At 39.7% G+C, this 20,532-nt stretch overlaps 1 protein-coding gene across 2 annotated transcripts in view; it reads right to left on the minus strand.

The window, feature by feature from the left end:
• The window catches only part of LOC120769547 (protein sax-3), a 289,146-nt gene that overhangs the window by 217,753 nt on the left and 50,861 nt on the right, over positions 1-20,532 (minus strand). Inside the window, exon 2 of one of the 2 annotated variants that reach the window (XM_040096595.1) lies at positions 3,898-3,934. The exons of the other annotated variant lie outside the window; for it this stretch is intronic. The gene's annotated coding sequence lies outside the window, so the exon portion shown is untranslated. The remainder of the gene's footprint in view (positions 1-3,897; positions 3,935-20,532) is intronic. 2 annotated transcript variants of the gene reach the window in all.

Genomic DNA, 20,532 nt, shown 5'->3' on the forward strand with positions numbered 1-20,532 from the left:
CAAACAAGCGACTGGCAGCGGGGACTGAGGACTTGTTTGAGCAACACAAGTAATCCGGTCATAGAGTTAAGCCACTAATCCTTGAAATTGCAATGTAAGATTATGCGACTGACGCACGCACACGAATAGCAACGCCAGCGAGCGACAGCCACGAATGACTGACTGCCAGCGTACGCGTATTTGCGCAATGCATATTTGGACAACGGCAACAACAACTGGGTGTGTATGTTGTTGCATGATTTACGGAGCGACACAATTCGAACGTCGGCAGAAGGACATTAGCATAGCAAATCCTGGCATGGCGTGTGCATGAAATTCGATGCGTTTTACGAGATGCTGCCAGCGATAAGAGTGACTGCCACACAGACACATACATACACATATAAGAAATTGTAGTTGCAGGGAATAGTGTCGCATAGACAAAGTAAGCCAACTAGCTGATTGCGAGCTTGAGGGGCAACCAAAGGACATGCCGCGCTGGATTAAGGGTGTTTTTGGTGGTGTTGTTGCTGCACTGCCGTTCGCCGTTATGTATACTCTGATTATTTGGACAAATGCAAACGATCGATCATTTATTTTAATTAGCAACACAGTGTCGATTGCATTTGAGCGCGTGAAAAGCGCACACACACAAAGAAAAGTTTCCTTTTTTCCCCTCAGAAGCTTGGAAAAACTAACAATTTTCGGGGCAACAACTGGCAAGCGGATTAACCGTATCGAACTGCGTTGGCAATTGTAAAAAAATCGTTTCAAGCAAAAAAAATTTAGAGGACCCGCTAAGTTGCACACCTTTTGCTGCTGGAAAAACAACAACAAACAGCACTATTGTTAATTAGAATAATGTCGGCATGTTGCAATGTATGCAATTGCCTTTATTTGTTGTATTTTTTATTGTCACTGCAAATTAGCTGTGACGAATTTGAAGAGTGTGTGACTTCCGTATGCGGCTGCGCTTGACAAGCGATTCAAAACAGTCGAAACAATATTTAAGGATATTGATACGAAACCAACAGGCTGCGCATCCTCACCGCTGCCAAGTTGCTCAAGCGTAACCGCTACAGATTAATAAACGCTTCGATTGAAAAAATATTGAAAAAACATTTGCCACCATTCTTGACATAAATTTTGTTTCTGTGTGTGCTCCTGAAGTGTCCTAACTAAACTGCTACTTACACACATATACTTATATACACATATATAAATTTATAAGCGTTGTCCCTTTTATCCTTTCGCTCTACTTTGTGTTTGTGCACACATTGTGCTGCTGCCGATAATGCTAGTATTAATGTGTGTCGATTTTTCATATTCTCAAGTGTCCTTAACTCCTGTGTTTGTCTGCTCGTTCGCCTGTTATTGAGCACATTTTCGATTTATGTTGCGACATTTCGGCTTCTGTATCGAATTAATGATATTTGTTTGTCACATATTTGGAAGATTAACAACGAAAATCACTTATATTTGTCTGCGTGTTAAGAAAATGTGTGAGAAAATGCGCACGATTTGCTGCCAAATTACTGGCAATCACTTTGTAGAAGCGCGGCTCAAAGCAGAACAGCGTAAGTCGAGTTATTCCTCAAGTGAGTTAGAGCTAGAGATACAAGTTTTCGGATTATTTTGAAAAGTTCAACTGAAGCAAAAAGATGGAATGGATGGTTGGACACTGCAGCTGTTCCTAAACACCGTTTGCGAGCTCAATCAAAGATATCTAAATGTGATAACCAAGTGGGCAGATAGAAATGGATTAGCCGTAAATGAGAAAAAACGGATCTATTTTTTTACTATGAGATACAAATTTCCTGATGGGTTCCGTTGAGAGGCTCTATGCTTCAACCCATAGAAAGGGTGAAGTACTTATCCCGGACAGGAAGATATCATGAAAGCCAGACATCGAGAAGAGCGAGAGAAAAAGGCATCGGAAAAGGTAAGTAGGTGTATGAGGGGCCCTGTGCAGGAACACATTGAAATTCTTCACCACTTCGATTTCGTTCCTTACAATCTACACCACTGTTTCGCGAAACTGGAGAACGTACCTTCCCTGCTCACATACTCGTGAGGAAGTTGCGGGCGGGCAAAGCCGTTCGAGAAGAGGTGCTGTGAGCTTCTTCACGAATGCAACGAAATTAAGACTCCAGTAGGAAGTGGAGACTTCTGTTGCGAGCTCCTCGCCAGCTCTAGTTTCAGGCTACCAGACCACTGTAGCGTCTCTCGAGTGGAGATGAAACGGTAAATACATTGTTTTGAAGTACAATCTGCATCGGAGAGATGTGCATTCATGATGTACATTCAAAACTAGTCAAGGAATGCATTACCCCATTAGCAAAACTGGTAAGCTTTTTCCATATTAGGCTTGCGTTGGGGTCCAACCACAGCGGTTTCTCCGGAAACTGCAAAGCCGATGAGCTTACTAAAAAGGACACTCTTACCTTTCACCCCAATTTCAACCGTTTTGAAGCGAGTCGATTGTTCGATGTCTCCTTGTATTCTGGCGTTGAACCTTTGGACCTCCAGTGAACTCAGCAAGTGGTGGTACACAACCCGAATTGGTGCGCCTGCGAGATCTATTCTGTACCGAATAGAACCGTAAAAGATCGGCCGAACTACTTGAACTTAACATAGCCAATTTTGCCGCTATTTTTATTGCCTGGCTTTTATCAGATTGCGATTAAAATATCTCGGTAGACACACATTTGAAAAGCCTAGCGAAGTTGCTGGAACTGATAATAACTGCCTTAATAAATTTGTGGTAAGCTCAAAATGCTTCATCAATCTACAAGTATGAGCTAAAGCACTTTAAGGAATTTTTGGTTAACACAGGGGACAAAGATCTGACCCAGTGAGACCCTTGGATTCTACCAATGATAGCTGCGAAAAATTTCGGAAGTGAAAAGTAGAAAAAACCCAGACTGTGCTCCCTTAATGGAGGGAAATACAAAAATGTATGCAAAAAGTGAGGAAATAACGTGCTTTTGTCTGTCGGTACTAAATTTTCTTCGGACCAATTCTGATTTTTTTGGAATTGCCTTAACAGATTCTGCAGATATCAGTTACAATGGCTTTAATGCCATGAGGTGCATTTCACAATAAAAATCCAAATTTGAATCGACCACATGAATAAAGTAAACAAAAAAATTATACCAGTAACTGCTTGATAAGAATGAGGTTAATTCAGTTCAGAAACCGCAATGATTCATGTGGAGTCGGTAGCAAAGTAGGAGTCAAGCTAAGGAGTATTGGAATCCAACCTGGGGCTTGACAAGGCTAATTGTGGGTTTTTATAAGAAGAAATTTGAAGTTTTCCACGAAGTCCGTGACCCTCAGAAGGACAGTTCGGAAACTTAAAAAAATACAAGTATACATAATATATGTTACAAATAATCAAAGGGACGATCTGAGTCAATTTAGTCCTCTCTCTGTACGTCTCTACTAGTCCCTCCGTTTTTGAGATATTGATCTGAAATGTTGCATAATTTTTTAGCTCCTCAAGAATATTAATAATTGTGGGAATCACCGATATCGGACTACTATAGCATATAGCTGGCATACAAATTAATCGATCAAAGTCAAGACCTTATATGAAAAACTTTTTTCTTTGACGAGATACCTTCAGGAAATTTGGCAAGAATTATTACCTAAGACAATGGCGCAAGCTTCGTAGAAATTGTTTAGATCGGATCACTTTATCATATAGCTTGCTTACAAACCGACCGTTCCAAATCAAGTTATTGATCTTTTTATACCCTATTATGGTATAAGAAATGCACCTGTGAAGGGCATTACAGCTTCGGTGTAACCGAAAGAACGTTTTTTCCTAGTTTTGTTTTGAAACCGGTTTCCTTTTCAGTTCCAGAAAAGTAATAAGTTCAACAGTTTTTAAAGGTTAAAAATGCCATGACTTACCTTTGTGTTACATAGAATTCTTCCTGTTGATCAATAACTGTAAGAAAATTAAAAAAAATTGTTAAAACTTGATAACTTTAGAAAACATACTAAACTATATAATTAACTAACTGTAATAATAATATTTAATTGCAAATGCATTTCAATAATTTACATATAACATATTTATTTGTATATATAATTTTGCGAGTGCGTGTGCATAAAGCTTGCCAAACAAGTCTTAATCAATAATAATGAACCTCAGGCGGAATTCTCACCCAGCTTAAGTGCCACACGAGGCATACAGTTAATCAATATCGTCACACATTTTACTTAATGGTCATTAAGATCACAAACAAAATCCCAAAAACAAGCAGAAAGGCAAAGCAAAAGACAGGACAAGCAGTTGCAGGCGAAGGCTCAAAGGCCGATCACATGGGAAACAACTATGTCGGCGAGTAGATAAATGTCATTGCAATCATGCAACACTTAGTTATAGTGATATGTAGTGGTAGCAGTGACCAGCTAATGACACAAGCATTAATATGCAACATGCCACAGAATACCAGCCGATATTAAGGCCGAATAAGTAGATCGTTGTAATGAGTTTTCAGACATATCCATGAATGTAAGTATGTATTTATGTACCATATGTATGCAATGTATGTATATTTGATACAACAACAATGGTATTAGACAACATATGTATGTGCAACATTGACATAAAGCAGTGACATGCGGCACAAAACCGAAACACATAGTAGGATAATCATGACTGTTGCAATGAATGCGAAACAAGAGCATGTATACAAACATACATATGAGACATAAATACCCTGCACACTTACATAACTGCTTACAAGACCCGTTAAATGCGTACTGGCCTCTCCACTGCCACGCAGGATAATTTCGCCTTGCCGAACTGCCTCCGAAATGTTTTGTCGCAAGCTAAGGCTTACGTGTCTCGGATTTCTTAGGCCGAATTGTGGACTTATGGGCTTGTTCGGCTTTGGTGTTGTTGTTGGCATGATGCACTGGTTAATCTGTTATAGATTGCATGCCGCTTAAGCTGTTGTTCTTGGTGTATGTGGCATGCAAGTACTATCACTACTAAATGGTCATCTCGCTGGTGTTGCATGTTCGCCACCTCCGCTAGAGGCTACACTCTTGCGCAACGGAACTATTTGCGTTTTGTATTTTATGCTTAAGTGGGCTTAGTGCGACTTTGTACATCATCAATCATTGCGGAGCGTGTGGCGAGTGAGTTGAGCGTTCGGACATTGAGAAGGTTCATAAAAAGCGTTGATAAATTGTGGAATAATATAGGTTAGTTATTAGGGTTTACAGACTAGATTCATGAATTTGTGGCATTGCATTTTAAAAAGTTGAAACTCTAACTCTTCAAGTAACCATCAAGCTGGATTTGGTTGTTGAAATCTTTGACCTATTGATTTGACAATCTTTGATTTTTTCTGGTATAATCGGTAACGGCTATGAGAAACTTAGAAGTTAGAAATCTATAGAAGCTGCAGAGTACGAACGAGAAGTAAATAGTGACCCAGGAATTCCCAAATCCATAAGCTCTGTCCAAAAAATTCGAAAGATTTCTAAAGTAGCACTTTAAAAGAAGACGGTGTTTCACAGGAGACTGATTTTCATAAGAATTAAAGTCTTTCGATACAGATTCTCATGGGCTCCCTTGCGTTTTAAAGGTCTTTTAAGAACATATTTTCTTGATATCAATATACATTTATATCTAAATGCTTGCCGGCCCGCTAATTGTTATTGTTTCGGAATGGTACAAGAAGGTGTGGGTGCTGCTAAGCCAACTTGAAGTATATTCTACTTTACAGGATTTCCAAATCCATAATCTCGATCTACGAAAATGATCAAGGCTTATAAAGAAGTAATAAAAAGAGAAACGTTGGTCCACAGTATACTGATTTTTGTAAAGATTCAAATCTTTCGATTAATATTCTCATGGAGTTATTTGAGTGAACCTGTTCATTTAAGAACATGCTTTCCTGTTATCGATATATATTTATATCTAGACGCTTGTCGGCTCGTTAGTTAATATTTTTTCAGAATGGTACAAGGTAGTGTGGGGAAGAACCCAGGTTGATATAATACCACTTTTTCGCAAATCATTTAAGAGACAAGCAAAGGTGAGTAGAGACCCAAGTATATCCAAACTTACAATATCGATCCAAGAAATCTATCATAGATTTTAAAGTAGCAATTAAAACCGAGACGTTGTTCTAACTCAGACTGATTTTCGAAATATTCAAGTATTTCAAGGGATTCTCATGAACTCAATTGAGTCTACTAAGTCATTTATGAACTTCCTAATTTTAAAATATCTGATCCACTTCAGACTGACTTTCGAAATATACAAGTCTTTCGATTAAGATTATGATGAACTCACTTAAATCTACTAAGTCATTTAAGAACCTGGTTTCCTAATATCAATACAACTTTATACCTTGATGCTTGCTGACTCGTTACTTCTCACTGTTTCGCAATGGTGCAAGGAAGTGTGTAGGGTGTTTCTGACCCATCTGAATGTATATTTTTCGATTTGTTGCTAATATTTTTAATGTACTGAGTATCCAAGCAGCCCTTTTAGAGTCACTTAGGTAGTGATCTTGCCTTAGTGCACATACATATCTGTTCTCATATCTCAAGAATACCGGTCAATGCTCTGGCACTATCAAAATTGCCACTGAAACAATTTATCCCTCTTTATACTTATGTATGTATATGTACTCTCTACACCATTTATGTGTTCTTTTCATAAAAAATACCTTTTCGCTTCTACGTCACAACTGATATACCATCATCACCTCGACAAAATATGCTCCCTATACCACCCTACACCGCGCTTAATACCCCGCCTTTTTCAAATTGGTGCCCCTGTTGTCCACAAGTGACACAACTCGGTCATGTTATCCGACGTAATTTACTTGCCGGGCATTGTTCAACAGCAGGCCACCCCTCCAAATCAACCCTGCACAACATGCTTAATTAAAAAACAGCTGGATATCAACAGCAAAAAACATAAAATGAAAAAATAATCATGTAAAAGAAAGGAAACTAAATTTATTGCGCATCGAAATGTGCCAAATCCGCGCAACGGATATACAGGAAAAATTGAAATTCTGATGAAAAAACTATAACAAAATCATGCGCTCATAAAACCCGTATACACACATACATCGCCATATAACATAAAAAAGTGGAAGGCTTCGAAAACTATAACACGACTCAGCCCATTTCCGGCCTAAGAGAGCGGCGAGCGCAAGCGTGTCGGGCTAATCACACGAGCCGCTGCCTTTCGCCGCTTGCACCCCTCCTTGGCTTTATGGAATATTCGCATTTTGAGTGTATGTGTGTGTTGTTGCATGTGTATCATCACTTTATTCGAGTGCCACACCATCGGGGTGCCGTTATTATTATTTTATTTTTTTACTTTTATGCACTCCTTTTGTCACTCTATGCTGCCACACCACAGTTTTTACTTGTATTTATATACAGTATGTATGAAAACCCGTATTCTCCTTAATCACAACTATTGAGACAGCGCTCGGCTTTGCTTGTAATCCCGGTTGTAAATTTCCTAGTGATCCTGCGTTGATCCTGTGCACACCACTACTAAATCATGTGTTTGTTATTTATGTTGTCACAAGAGATTTGCGTGTTCGTTCAACACAAACTCTTTGTGCTCGTTTAGTTTTGATGCGCGCATTGGACGCTGGATTAAAAAATTCACGGAAAAAAATTATAATAAAAGCAAAACCAAGAACTATTTCAAATACCGTTTTGAGTTGTTTCTGTTAGACATCCTCAAATGAACATAAACAAAGGAGAAGTGTGTAAAAAGGTCATGCGAAACTATAAAGCTGACTTTATTAAAGCTTAAGGAGTTTATCTGAACTCACTCACTGACTCATTTCCCAAATTTCATTTCTTGATTTTCATACCATCTTTTGGACTTAATAGTGATTAAGGCCAGATTTTTTTCTTCACACTCTCTATTCATTTGCTCAACAATCTTCCTTTATTTTTCCTTTTATTTTTTCTTAACCTCTTGGAGCTTTCGAGCTTGAGTTTGTGGTAACACAACAAGTCTAATAGATTTTTCTTCAAGGTATTCTAGGCAATTAGACAGTATACATAGTTTGTAGATTTTGAAGGGCTTTTAGATTAGGTTAAGATTTAATCCTAACAGAGATCTCACCATGATAGCTAAGAACGCCGGTCCCTTGTGGCACCTAACGCGAACTATTGATAGAGCAGAAAGTGCCTGCATGTTTCCACACAACTTTGACCGATTAGATTTTTAGCCTCACCGCTTGAATACCTATTGTTTACCAAGTGTTCAGTAAGAACCCTTACGATTGCGGCCAGACGAACTTCTCTAAGTAGTTCCTTCTCAAGTAGTTCCGTAGATATCCTGCGTTCTACTCTTGGACAAAAGGTTCTCGCAATCGAAGAAGAGCGGGTCGTCGATCAGCGCCTGCTAAACGCATATGAGGTGCATTGCTCCAATGGTAGAACAGATGATGTCAAGGGAAATCAAACTCGTTCCCATTCCGATGTGAGCGGAACAATGGTGCCCCCCGACAGTCGGGTCTACGTAACCGAAATGGACCCGGATTTTTTATTCCGCCCTCGGCAGAATTCAACAACAACAACGAGTTGATGAAGTAGCTTGATGAGGACAAGCACTCGATAGTATTGCCGCTCTGCTATCGGAATGAATGCACATCTCTCTGGAAGAGGCTTCACTTCGTCTACCACCACCTTAATAGCAGTTAGTTCTGTCTGAAGAACACTCCAGTAGTCTGGTAGCCGAAATCTAAGATTGACGGAGAGCTCCTTATAGAAAACTACCGCTTTCATCTTCTCTCATAGCTTTGGCCCAACCGCGAAAAAGCTCACTGCGCCTCTTCTCCAACAAATTATTCCCATCTACAAATCCCTCGTTGGTAAAGTCACCACGTGTGGCCTTTGCGACGCTGTGAGCCAAGTTTTCAGGAAGGCAGTTGAAGGAGGATAGAATTTCAGCGGGTCCTCTTTCGGACCCCTTAATATACCCAGCTTTCCTGAGCCTTAGATCACACTTCGCAGGAATAGATCTGCCGACAAAGGCCACTGATGCTTTGTTTCAAATAGCATTAAGTGGTATTGTTGGTATAGTCCACAGTGCATCCAAGGCGACAGTGACGGCGCCCTTCGTCAGACGATTACGCCATGAATATAAGATAGAAAATTATTAGCTTGACTACGGTATCTTAGAGCTAAAATATCACCTTTGGTGACAGTCCCCTATTTTTTCTATAGAACTAGAAATAAGGCAAATGAGTCTACCTTGCTTCACCTCATTGCGATTCGACCACGACTGTTTACGCTTGTGTCGCCTGAGCGGTTGTCGCAATTTTACGCATCTTCACTGAAGGAAAGAGTTCCGTGATCGAACATCTTCCTTGAAGGATTGTTGAAATTTTGGTGATCATTTGATGAGTGTAAACCGTATTTTACAGCAATCTAAATTTTAAAGCATGATACTTGCAGTTTTGTGACCTCTAAACCCCACCCACCCAGAGTGTTTTAATCAAATTGCATATGCAAATCAGCTAGTTTTCGAACCACCACTTCGGCTGCTTAATTATAACGCAACTAGCCAATCAATCTTGCCACAAAGTGTAATTTGATTAAGCGACTTAATTCGAAGCCAATATGTCGCAATTTTTAAGGGCACCCAAAGTGTTTAAAGTACCGTATGTAAACAGTTGAAAAGTAGTGGAAACAAGTGCGGTGACGCCACAAAGCAATAACCGCAACTGTTTTTCGAATTTAAATACACTTTGCCGTTTTTTCACCGTTTGAAGCGCGATATTTGTGGCGCGAACACTTTGACAGTTGGGTTGAAGGGTAAAAAGCACTAAAAAAGTCTTTATGAGTAAATGAAAAGAATAATAAATAAGTGAAATATTAAATTGTATATTGTGTTCGTATTTAAAATGGCATAACAAAACCGACGGCGGCGAGAGCTGAGTTGTCAAGTGAGCGCAGCTTGCGGAGAGGAGGCCAATCTGTGTATGCTTAGCACTGGCTGCACAACTGCTTCATTGTTGTTGTTATTTTTTATCATGTGGATGTTGCAGTGCGACTGTCATACGCGTAGGCCGCAATTAATATGGTTGCACATTGCGGACATTATGCAAATATTTGCTTAGCCGCTGATGAGAATGTTGACGCTGAGCGCTGATGCTGATGATGAGCACGGGAAAGGTTTTCAAGCTGCGGGTGGGGGATGTGTGAGTCGTTGGATATGGTGTAAGTATGCCAATGAGGGCGAGTATTACAAAAATGTTGGTAATGGTGATGACGTTGACACTGTTGCAAGGTGGTGAGCGGGGGGTTTTGAAGTAGCGCAGTGGCGTAGTTGATAAAAGGAGGTGCAATACGAGTTTTTTTTTTGATGGGTAAGTGAGAGCGCCGCTTACTTTACCTCCCTTTGTAATCAAAATGACAAATGCGAAATCATTAGCTTCGGTTTATATAAAAATTACTAGGTTATGTTGAGCTGATCAAAAATCCCCCAAATCAAATTTAACTTCACCATTACACACTTATAATCATCTTATAGTTCCCTCTACATCGACACTTTCTGAGTTCTAAGGGACTAATGTCCTCTCCAGAAGGAACAAAAAAGAAGGAAACAGAGGCCGAAAGGGGCATGAATGTAGACTCGTCGCTTTCGAGCGGCTATTCGAGGAGGTCCGTGTCGAAAGTCTCGCAATTGCGGAACTCGCACTTCTAAAGACAAGTCTTGACTCTGAAGACTCTTCAGATTGACCACCAGTGCGCGAGGACGGTATCCACCAATCCTCTGTTTCGTCTCAGAAAGGGCGGAACCGATATCGTCCTAATCTAAGAGCCGCGACTGAGCAGAGGAGTCATAAACTGCAGGCGGTCAATAGTATTGTAAAAATCAGAGCTAGTCTGCTGGTCCGAAACACACTAAATGCTTTCCTCTTACCAAATTTCAGCAGCGAGGACTTTGTGACTCTATGTTCGAAGACGAAGCCTAAGAACTATAGCTTGTCCCAGTCTACATGCAGCACAATGACGAGGTGGAGCCACCTCCAATAATACTAAAGTAGATTCTGGCGGACGTTCGTCGAAAGAGAGCCAGCGTTTTTATCACTGTTTCGGACGCGAACTCAGGCCAGATGGTCTGGGAAATCTCAGACATATATGCTACAGATGAGTAACTTTTCGATTTCATTTGAGATGAAGATCTCTATATTAAGAACAGGAGAAACTCCCAAACTTTTGTAACTGCAGGTAGGGATAAAGTCCTTGACCTAACTTTGACATAAAGACAAATAGCTTTCTTAATCTCTGAATGTAGGGTTCTTGTTGATGATTCCTTCTATGATCATAGGAATATTCATTTTAACCAGGACAGAGCATGAGTGTTCAGAGAGCTATATTGAAACTTTAGAAAAATGAACTGCGACTCTTAGATCAGTTCTTCCTGTCAAGTTCAAGACGAAGGTAAAAACTCTTGTCTTCTGCCTTTGCTATCGGTAGTGTCATGGCTGGACAGAGCCGTTATGCATAAAGAGTGTGGGTACATTTCTTGATATCCAGGGCTCCATCAACAACGTACGGTCGGAGAGCTCTTGAGGTCTCATTTATTGTATTGTACTTATCTGAAACGTCTAAGCTTTAAATTTTGAGCTTCCAGAAAACAATAGATTTGCCTAAAAGTGATTCAACCGTTATGTTAGGAAAGATAATAATCTCAAGCGCTGACATTAAAAAAATCAAAAACCAGTTCCCCACCAATCTTCACCAACCTGCCACTGCCATCTACAGCGCTTCGTGGACCTCGCCAACGCAAATACGCCACGCAACTGCATTGCCACATTTGTTATTGTTGCTGCGGCTCAAACCCAACACTGAGCACAACACAAAAGGGTTCATGCAACACGCATTTATTTGCATGTTGACTCTACGCACCAAGGGTGACGCCGACGACGGTGGCGGTGGTGCACATGTCATATAAAAATGTTGACATGCGACAAACGCACACAGGTCCCCAGCAAGTGTGCGTCAGTGTGTGTGTGCTTAAGTTTGTGCATATTTTTAATTTGCCATTTGCATAGAAGATTTAACCTGATGTTTGGCTGAATTTCAAAATTGAAATTTCACTTTTTTGCAGCGACAGCACAGCGAAGTCAACATATGTGAGCGGGCGTAACAAGCTCGTGCGGCATGCAACCAACGCCCTCAAACCCAATACCGACGAATGGAATAAAAGCAAAAGAGAAACAACAAAACGGCCGTAGAAGCCGGCGAGGCCTGGACTGGGTAGGCAATTTTTCATTTTCACTGATTACACAACGCCAGCGACCGCCTGCTAACCCCCTTCGGTGCGAGTGAGCGCGCTCATATGTATGTGTGTGTGTGTTGCGCGCGCACTGAATGTTATTCAAAAAGTAATTATTTCGAGATGAATATGAACAAAGCGTCAAAGTGCCACTCGACAATTGCAAGCGTGCAAATAGGCAACCAAGCCGTGCGGTCCAGCGGCGCTTGAGAGCCAGTCAGCCAGCCGCCTGAGCATTCAGGCAATCAACGTGGAAGCCAAGCGGCTAACGAGGCAGCGCGCGCAGAGGGATGTTGCATAAAGGGTGCGCATGCATGCCAACCCAGCGCAGCTGTTACCACCGCCGTTGCTTGCAGTTTTTATTACCTGCAATGGAAAAAAATATTATAGATCGGCGCGTCCCATTCCGCTCCTGTCACCGCTTGGGCTGGCGCGCTGTTTGTGCAACTCTTGGGTTGTTGCATCAGTTGGCATATTTAATCGCGCTGTTTACATGTGCCATAATTACGTATTGTTGTTGCGTTTGCTGTTGTTGTTGTCAAATATAAATCAATGCCACTCTCCTATTTTCGGTTGCGCTGCGCTGGCCGGCCCGCAAACATCCACCTTATGGCGCATTGTTGTATTTTTCAAGTTTAATTGCGAGTAAAAACAGGCAATTCAATTGTCTTTCATCTAGCCACTATATACACACATACATACAAATGTAAATACACATGTGTATTTGCAAAACGTCATGTGATACGGGAATTGTCGAACTTTGGTAAGGGTGCCGTTTCACATACGATTTTATTTACTCGGTTTGAAGAGTGAAGAGCAACGGCAATAAATGATGTAGAAAATTGCAAGGACACTTGTGTCATTATTAGATGCATTCAAGTGTCATTGAAAAATTATTTATTAGCAATGAGGATATGCACCGTATTAATGTTAGGTACTTGAGACTGCATTTAAGTACAATTTTAAAAGTTCCTATGGCTAATTCCCACCAGAAACCAAAATTCCCCGCTGATTATGCCCAAAATACATTAATTATAGGCAGTTTGCAGCGGAAAGCAGTTCATAAGAAACTTCACTCATACGTGAGCGGAACTTTCACTCTCTTAAGAAGCATCCCAGCTTTCCACACCTAACCAAAGTTGAAAGAATATCAAAAACTTCAGGCTTATAGGCCCATCAAGCGTTGAAACTCGTCTGACAATGTCCTTGCTTTCAGTTTATATTCCTTAATTTTTTGTCAGCTCAAATTTAAAAGTGTATCAGTTTTGACAGATTTTCTCATCTTAGCTATTTGCACCGACTTCCTCGATCTCTATCAACAGTTTTATCAGCGAGACGTATAAGGATCTAACATGTTATCTTAAAATTCCATAAAAATGTTATCGGTAGTGAGGTCAACGACCAACAGAGGTTTGCCACAACAACTGGTTCTATGTTACTAGAATGAACCCGCATTCCATCCAGCCAAGGACTGTTATTTCTGTGAACTAACCACCAAGATAGTCCATTTTCAAGACAGTGGAACCTATGTAATTGGAATGGACTCCGTTTTTTATTGTTCCATCTTGATTTAGTCCACTAGCCAACTACCCTCAAATATGTATATTCCATTTTCTGCTGCCACATCAACAATCGAGGTAATATCGATATGATGTAAGATACCAGTCAGTCTGTCTTTGTTCGTTTTTGTTCCGACAAAATATATATATTTATTTCTATTTACTTTTGAAGCTAAGCCACTTCAAGGTTATTTCCGTCGATATTTTTTGGAATGTGTCGGTTACAGTTATTTTATCTCATGTTTTCCTTGAAATTTCTTACAACAGTCCCCGAGCAGTCATATACCAACCAACAAAGAGTCACTAAATTACGCAGATACTATCATTTCGAGTAGCTCGAGTTTCGAGAATCACAGAAGGACGTATGTGTCAGTCTTAAAACAATTATTTGCTATCTGAACTTTCGATGTATAGTAAAGCTGAGGAAAATATGCAATTTCTGTGATGAGTTTTTACTGCCAATGAACATTGTTAGCGCTCCGAAAAATATATATTACCCACACGGATGAGACTCAAAATTCTATTTCCTCTCTAAGTCAGAAGTGCCAATTCATACTTTTTGTTTGTTAAAATCTTTGATTTAGAATGTAATGGTTGTTTGTATTTAAACCCTGAAACTGATAAAGACATGTCTGTCTGTCCGTATGTCCGTACTTCCGTCCGACACCGTATGATTCGCATAAGTCCGTCCTTCCATCCATCTGTATATTCGTCAGTTCTTCCGTTTGTTTGTCCTTGCGGCCGTTCATCCATTCATCATCGACTGTTTCGGATAAGTGCGTGCTTCTATCCGTCTGTCAGCCCGTTTGTTCGTTCTTCAGTCAATCCATCTCTCCGGTCGTTCGTTCTTGTGCTCGTTCATACATCCATCCATTAATCCATTCAACATTGACGGATTCAGATAAGTCCGCCTTTCCTTCCGTCTGTCTTTCCGTTCGTCCATCCTTCACTCGATTCATCCTTCCGTTCGTTCGTCCTTGCATCCGTTTTTCCGTTCATCTGTCACCGTACATTTTGGATAAGTCCGTCCATCCATCCATCTGTCTGCCCGTCCGCCCTGTCGTTATTCCATCCATCCGTCCAGTAATCTGTCCATCCATCCATCACTGAATGGTTCGGATAAATTTGTCCATCCATCGGTTCATCCTTCCGCAAAGCGCCCGGTCGTCTATCCGCGCAGGTAATAACTTAAAATTGAGTTATCTTGATAGAACCTGGTCTTTGAACCATTGCTGCACCCACGAGATGCGCTTAAAATAATTCAAAACAACCCTTGAATCGACAAACTGACTTTAAACTTGACCAAATTACAGCTTTTAAGGAGCATGGTATCACTAGGTTATCACAATCTAAGACTTTCTCTCCTGGTTTAGTCACATTAAACCAAACTAACTTCGAAAAGCAATGTATTTAACGAAATTGCATTGCTTTAGAAATTAAAATTCCCACTTCCACTATTCATAACGATTCACACTTCAAGGCTGAAGAGAAAAAACTGCTGAGTGGCCTACTACTGCTGCTCGCCCTCAATTTGTGAAGACATAAACACATCGACAGCGGACGTCTCCAGGTCGACAACAAACCGGTGAACAACAACAAATCCAAAACACATAGCACTAACACCAATAACAACAATGCCATTCATGCAGTCAACAGTCGGCAACAGTCATCCATGGTATGCATGTTGCAAACACGAATGAGCGAGTGAGCGACATTTATTGGCCGTATTACTTAAATGCTGAGCACTCGAAAATGCCGTTAGCCACCGCACCGCGCGTCTCAGCTCGTACCCTGTGTTGACTGCTGCTGTCTTGAGGTGTTTACTGCCGTTGTTGCTACTTACTGTAGGGCTGATCCGCATGGCAGACAACCGGTCCGCTGCCTGTTGCAAACGCCGCCGTTGACAGGCCGAGATGTTGACGATGATTGTCGGTTGTATTGACTAAATGGCTACTAGGCAGGCGGCTGCTGCATGGCCGATACTCGTATGCATAGAGCGACTGCCACTTGCCGCAACTCGCCCATCAAGTCGGCCGACGTCCGCCTGTGGCGGCGGATGATGCCAATATAAGACGTTGCCGACAGCTGTGATGATGTTGTCATTTATTTTCGAGAGCCTGCATTACAGCAATGGCATTCTTAGCCGACGTTGTCGTTGTTGTTGTTGCAGATTGATATTGCACTCTGATTGCTGGTTGCTACCGTTGTTGCAAGCCGGCAGCATGCGGCAGGCAACTCTTCCGCTCTTGACTTTGACTTGACAGCCAGCACATCATCGTCCTCATCAGTTGCATTATCTGCAGCTTCAATTGCTTCAACTTTATCTGCAAATGTGTATTGCTGTTGTTGCTGTTGTCATTCGTCAGCGTCTGCTTCACGTCTGCAGCAATGTTGCACACAAACAACAACTACCGCTCAGCTGCAAATCTTGCTTTCATCTGTGCATTTGCATCTTCACCTTCAGCTGCAGCTGGAGTCTTCATTGCACCGCTCCCCTCTTCGCACGCCCCCCTGGCTTGTCTACCTTGAGTGCCTACTTAAAAATTCTCTCTTCCATAATAATTTTTACCACTTGGCATTTCTTGTCTTCTCCATTCAAATTGCTTCGTATATGTTTTGTTGTTGCTGTTGCTGTTGTTGTAGTTCCACTTGTACTTTGTTAAGATGATTTTTTGTTTGCTTTGAGTGCATTTTCCGTCTGTTTACATTTCACTTTCATGTGCGAAATGCAAACGTTTCGTTGCAATTGTTGTAGTTGTAGTGTTTGTTGTTGCCATGTTTGTTGTTGTTCTTGTGGTTTGCTGTTGCATAAACAGCGCCAATGCGTCGGTGGCACTGCCAATGGTTGGCGTTGGCGTTGCTGAGCCCACCAAGCATGGCCACACACACACACTCACACCCATCTACATTCACACGTCTATGGCACACTCGTGCTGCTAAGTAATAGCACTTTAAAGTTATAGCGCTTTTGCTTTGTTTTATTAAGTTGAAGTGTAAAATGGCTTGCAAATAAATAAACATAATCAAAAGGTCGTAAAAATTGTTGAGTTTTCAAAGCAAATTGTTTTTGTTATTTATACATGCTGCTACAATGGCTCCTTCAGGGTTGTCAGCCCTTGAAAAATGCTAATAATTATAAAAGAAGAAGTCTGAAAATGTCTAGGACTTGCCAAAATATATTTATTTGTTTCTCTTTTAGACTATAGTTTTTTCATAATTTAAAAATTAATTATTAATTAAAAATATTTTGAATATTTTTTTTGTTCAAAAAAGTTTTGGTGTTGAAAAAAAAATATCTTGATCTCAGTTTCTTTCTTATGTCCAACCCCAGATTTGTTCACACATAGTACCCGTGGACATTGCCGATAGGTGTATTGGAGCGAATTGCGCCCTAAGGCTCAGGAAATCTGAGTATATGAGAGATTGTCTCCTCTTACAACTGCATTGCTGAAAACTTGAATCACTGCCTCACAAAGGCCATTAGTGATGGTTTTTTCACTTCCCATATACCAACGGGGCAAAAGAGGATGGAAAATAGCCGAAGGAAAGGAAAGGAAAGGAATCGCAGAGAACTTTTTCACCAAGTATTTTTCAACCAGAAGTGGCTGCTATTAAGGTGGCTGTAGACTTAGTGCAGCCTTTTCCAGAGAGAAGTACATTCGACGAACCAGAAGACAGCAGAAACTGACATTAACCGTCTCAACAATTTTGTGATAGACTCAAAGCGCTGCGTCGAGTTGTAAGAGGTGTTTGATCTATTAGACAGGAATTTTAAGTACCACAATGAACCATCGATCTAAGCTGTCCACGGGAGAACCCTGTTAGGACTGACCTCAATATATATTCATACTAATCCTAGTTTGTTACCAATATAAATTATAATTTAGTAACGCTCATAATAAAAAATTATTTAGACATTTGTTAATAGAACCTTATCCCCACTTATTGTATGTATTACTCTTAAGGAGAAAAATTATTAATGCTTATACTCGTACAAGTTTCGTCCCATCAGTTTAGAAAATATGTGGTTCAAGGTATACTTTTAAATCGCTGTATAGCACTAATTGTTGTTGTCGAAACTGCAGTTGCAATGTCTACACTAAAACTCCTATGCCATTAGAGTATTCAGATGATATTGGTATCGTAGACCTTATCAACAGATCTTAGGACTTAACAACAGAGCCGTCAGCGCAGCATTTTCCCTTCTAGAAAAATAAACAAAATATGTTGGTCTTGTGATGAATTAGGGCTAAACACAGTATCTGGATACAACATGAAAAAAATTCCTCGTTGTTTGCAGTTATATATTTCATAAATTTCACCAATAATCTAGACCTGGAGATCAAGCGCAGAATAACTTTTGCAGTAGGCAATTGAGAAACAGATCCTTCTCTCGACGAATAAAAATTATGCTTTATAAACTGCCATTTTTCCCGTTCTATTACAGCGAGCTGTGATGGGAAAACACTTGGAGCATTCGAAAGAACTATTCCCGTAAGATCTTTAGAACCGTCCGCGTGAGCAATGGATATCGAAGAAGAGGAAACCTCGAACTGTATGAGTTCTACGGCGACATGGATATAGTTAAGCGCATAAAAATCTAACAAATGCAATGGTTAGGGAAAAAAGCGACCTATCTGCTTTTGGTATGACCAATAAAGAATAGATGTAAATGGTGATATTTTGTGTTCTCCGTCGTCACCGACCCCCGGTTGCAGTTCCAAAAAATACGAAGAGGTTTGTTGTTGAATAATATAAATAAGGAAAGTCTAATAAATTGTATTAAGTAGTTTTATCAAATATTTACTTTTTTAGAAGTTAAGAAGAATTATCTAATCACAAAGCAAGAAAAAAATCAATATTTCCTCCACAGACTTATAAGGTGTGCGACTTCGATAAAAAAAGTGAACGCGCCAAATAGTAGGCAATATTACTTAGCTTAATTTTATTTGCTTCGATAGAGTATCCTAAAAGAAGTGATGGTTTCTAACTAATAGTTTAAGTAAACGATTCGTATTATATACCTAATAAATATATACAGAGTTGTTATCAACCAGTATATCTAAAAACTTCACGAGTGAGCTGTTTTAATTGAAATTTGTTTTAAAACTTATTACCTAGTTATAGAATGACTGCTATGGATATTCCTATGATCTAAGAGTAAAAATAAATTGTGAGCCTAAGAAATTTGCAACAAATAGACAAAAATTAATACAACATATAGGTTACTAAGCGTTCACTAAACGGGGCTTCAAACTTCGGTTATCAATATTCTAACCAAAACGAAATGGTCCATTAACTCCATCTATCATTATTATATACTTTACTGTAACAAAATCATAATTCTAATCCTACACACTAAATACAGAAACTCCAACATAAACATTAACTTAATAGAAGTCGCAATCAAACATTAAAAATAAATGTGGTGTCTCTAAATTTGGCAACCGACACCAAAACCGCCAACGAAATATGCGCCAAAGAAATGAACAATTTTTGAAAATATTAAAAGTTTGAATTAAGTTTTTATTTGGCAGCGACAATGGCAGACATGTCCTGCCGCAAACCGGCGAATGCAGGATATGCGGCAGTCGGCAATCGGCAGGCGAAACCTACAACAAGCGCCAATTTGAAGGCATATTCATACGAAAGCAAGTAGGTTTAAGGGAGATTAGAAGAAACATATGTACTATATATGGATTTGTAGTTTAACCTGCTGGAAAGTCATTCATATTTTTTGTAAAATAAATTTGAGGTTTTGTGTTGAGTGTAGTCGTAAAAATGTTTATTGATGACCGTTTTTGAGTTTTTGATTAATGCTCTTCAATTTATTGCTCAGAAGTCTTACCACAACTAGGTGGAATCATTCAGCGAAGTTCCAAACCTAAAACAACTTTGATTTTTTCGGAGTGAATGAATTTTCAAATATCTCATAGTAAGATTGATATAGAAATTCTAGTATTTGTATATAGTTTGTCGTTATAGTCTAGACTAAGTGTACGTTATACGACTATACAGTATATCGAATGGAACCCCATTGTAGTTAAAGTCAATACTTGAAGTAAATATCTGTAGTGCTACTGCTTATTCTGAAACCAGGAACTTTTCAGTTCTATGCTTAGAAATGCGTCGAAATATCCTGATCATCATTTTTATAGTTATTTTCCATTTTGTGTCGAATATACTTGTATATATCAATGTCGTAAGAGTACTTCGATTTTATAGCAACTTTTTAACGATCTTCCCAGACTCATTTTTAAACTCACAAAAATACAACGGAATGCTGAGAAATTTATAAGAACCCAAATCAGCAAATATTAAAAAAATATGTATTTTGATAGTGACAACAATTTAGACAGGAAAGGTCTCGCTCTTTTCGTATTCGTGGGGTTTGTGTCCAGGGTTTTCATTTCAGTATAGAAGGTTTGAGGCTAAGATATAACAAAATCTAGTTACAGATATTGTTATAGATTTTTGTGATTTTTTACAAGACAAACAATAAAAACCATATCCAAATTAGAGGGTTTTAGTCTCGGATAGAATATTTTCGATTTTGAACTAAGATTGGTCTTTTCTTGGGAACACATTTCGATATAATTTTTGTTTTTTTTTTGGACAAAAAAGGACGTCTTGATCGCGCAAATTAATTTCCTCTAGGGTTTGTAGGCTCACGTATAAGAAATCCAATATTTC

This window comes from Bactrocera tryoni, chromosome 2, assembly GCF_016617805.1.
Source record: "Bactrocera tryoni isolate S06 chromosome 2, CSIRO_BtryS06_freeze2, whole genome shotgun sequence".
NCBI lineage: Eukaryota > Metazoa > Arthropoda > Insecta > Diptera > Tephritidae > Bactrocera > Bactrocera tryoni.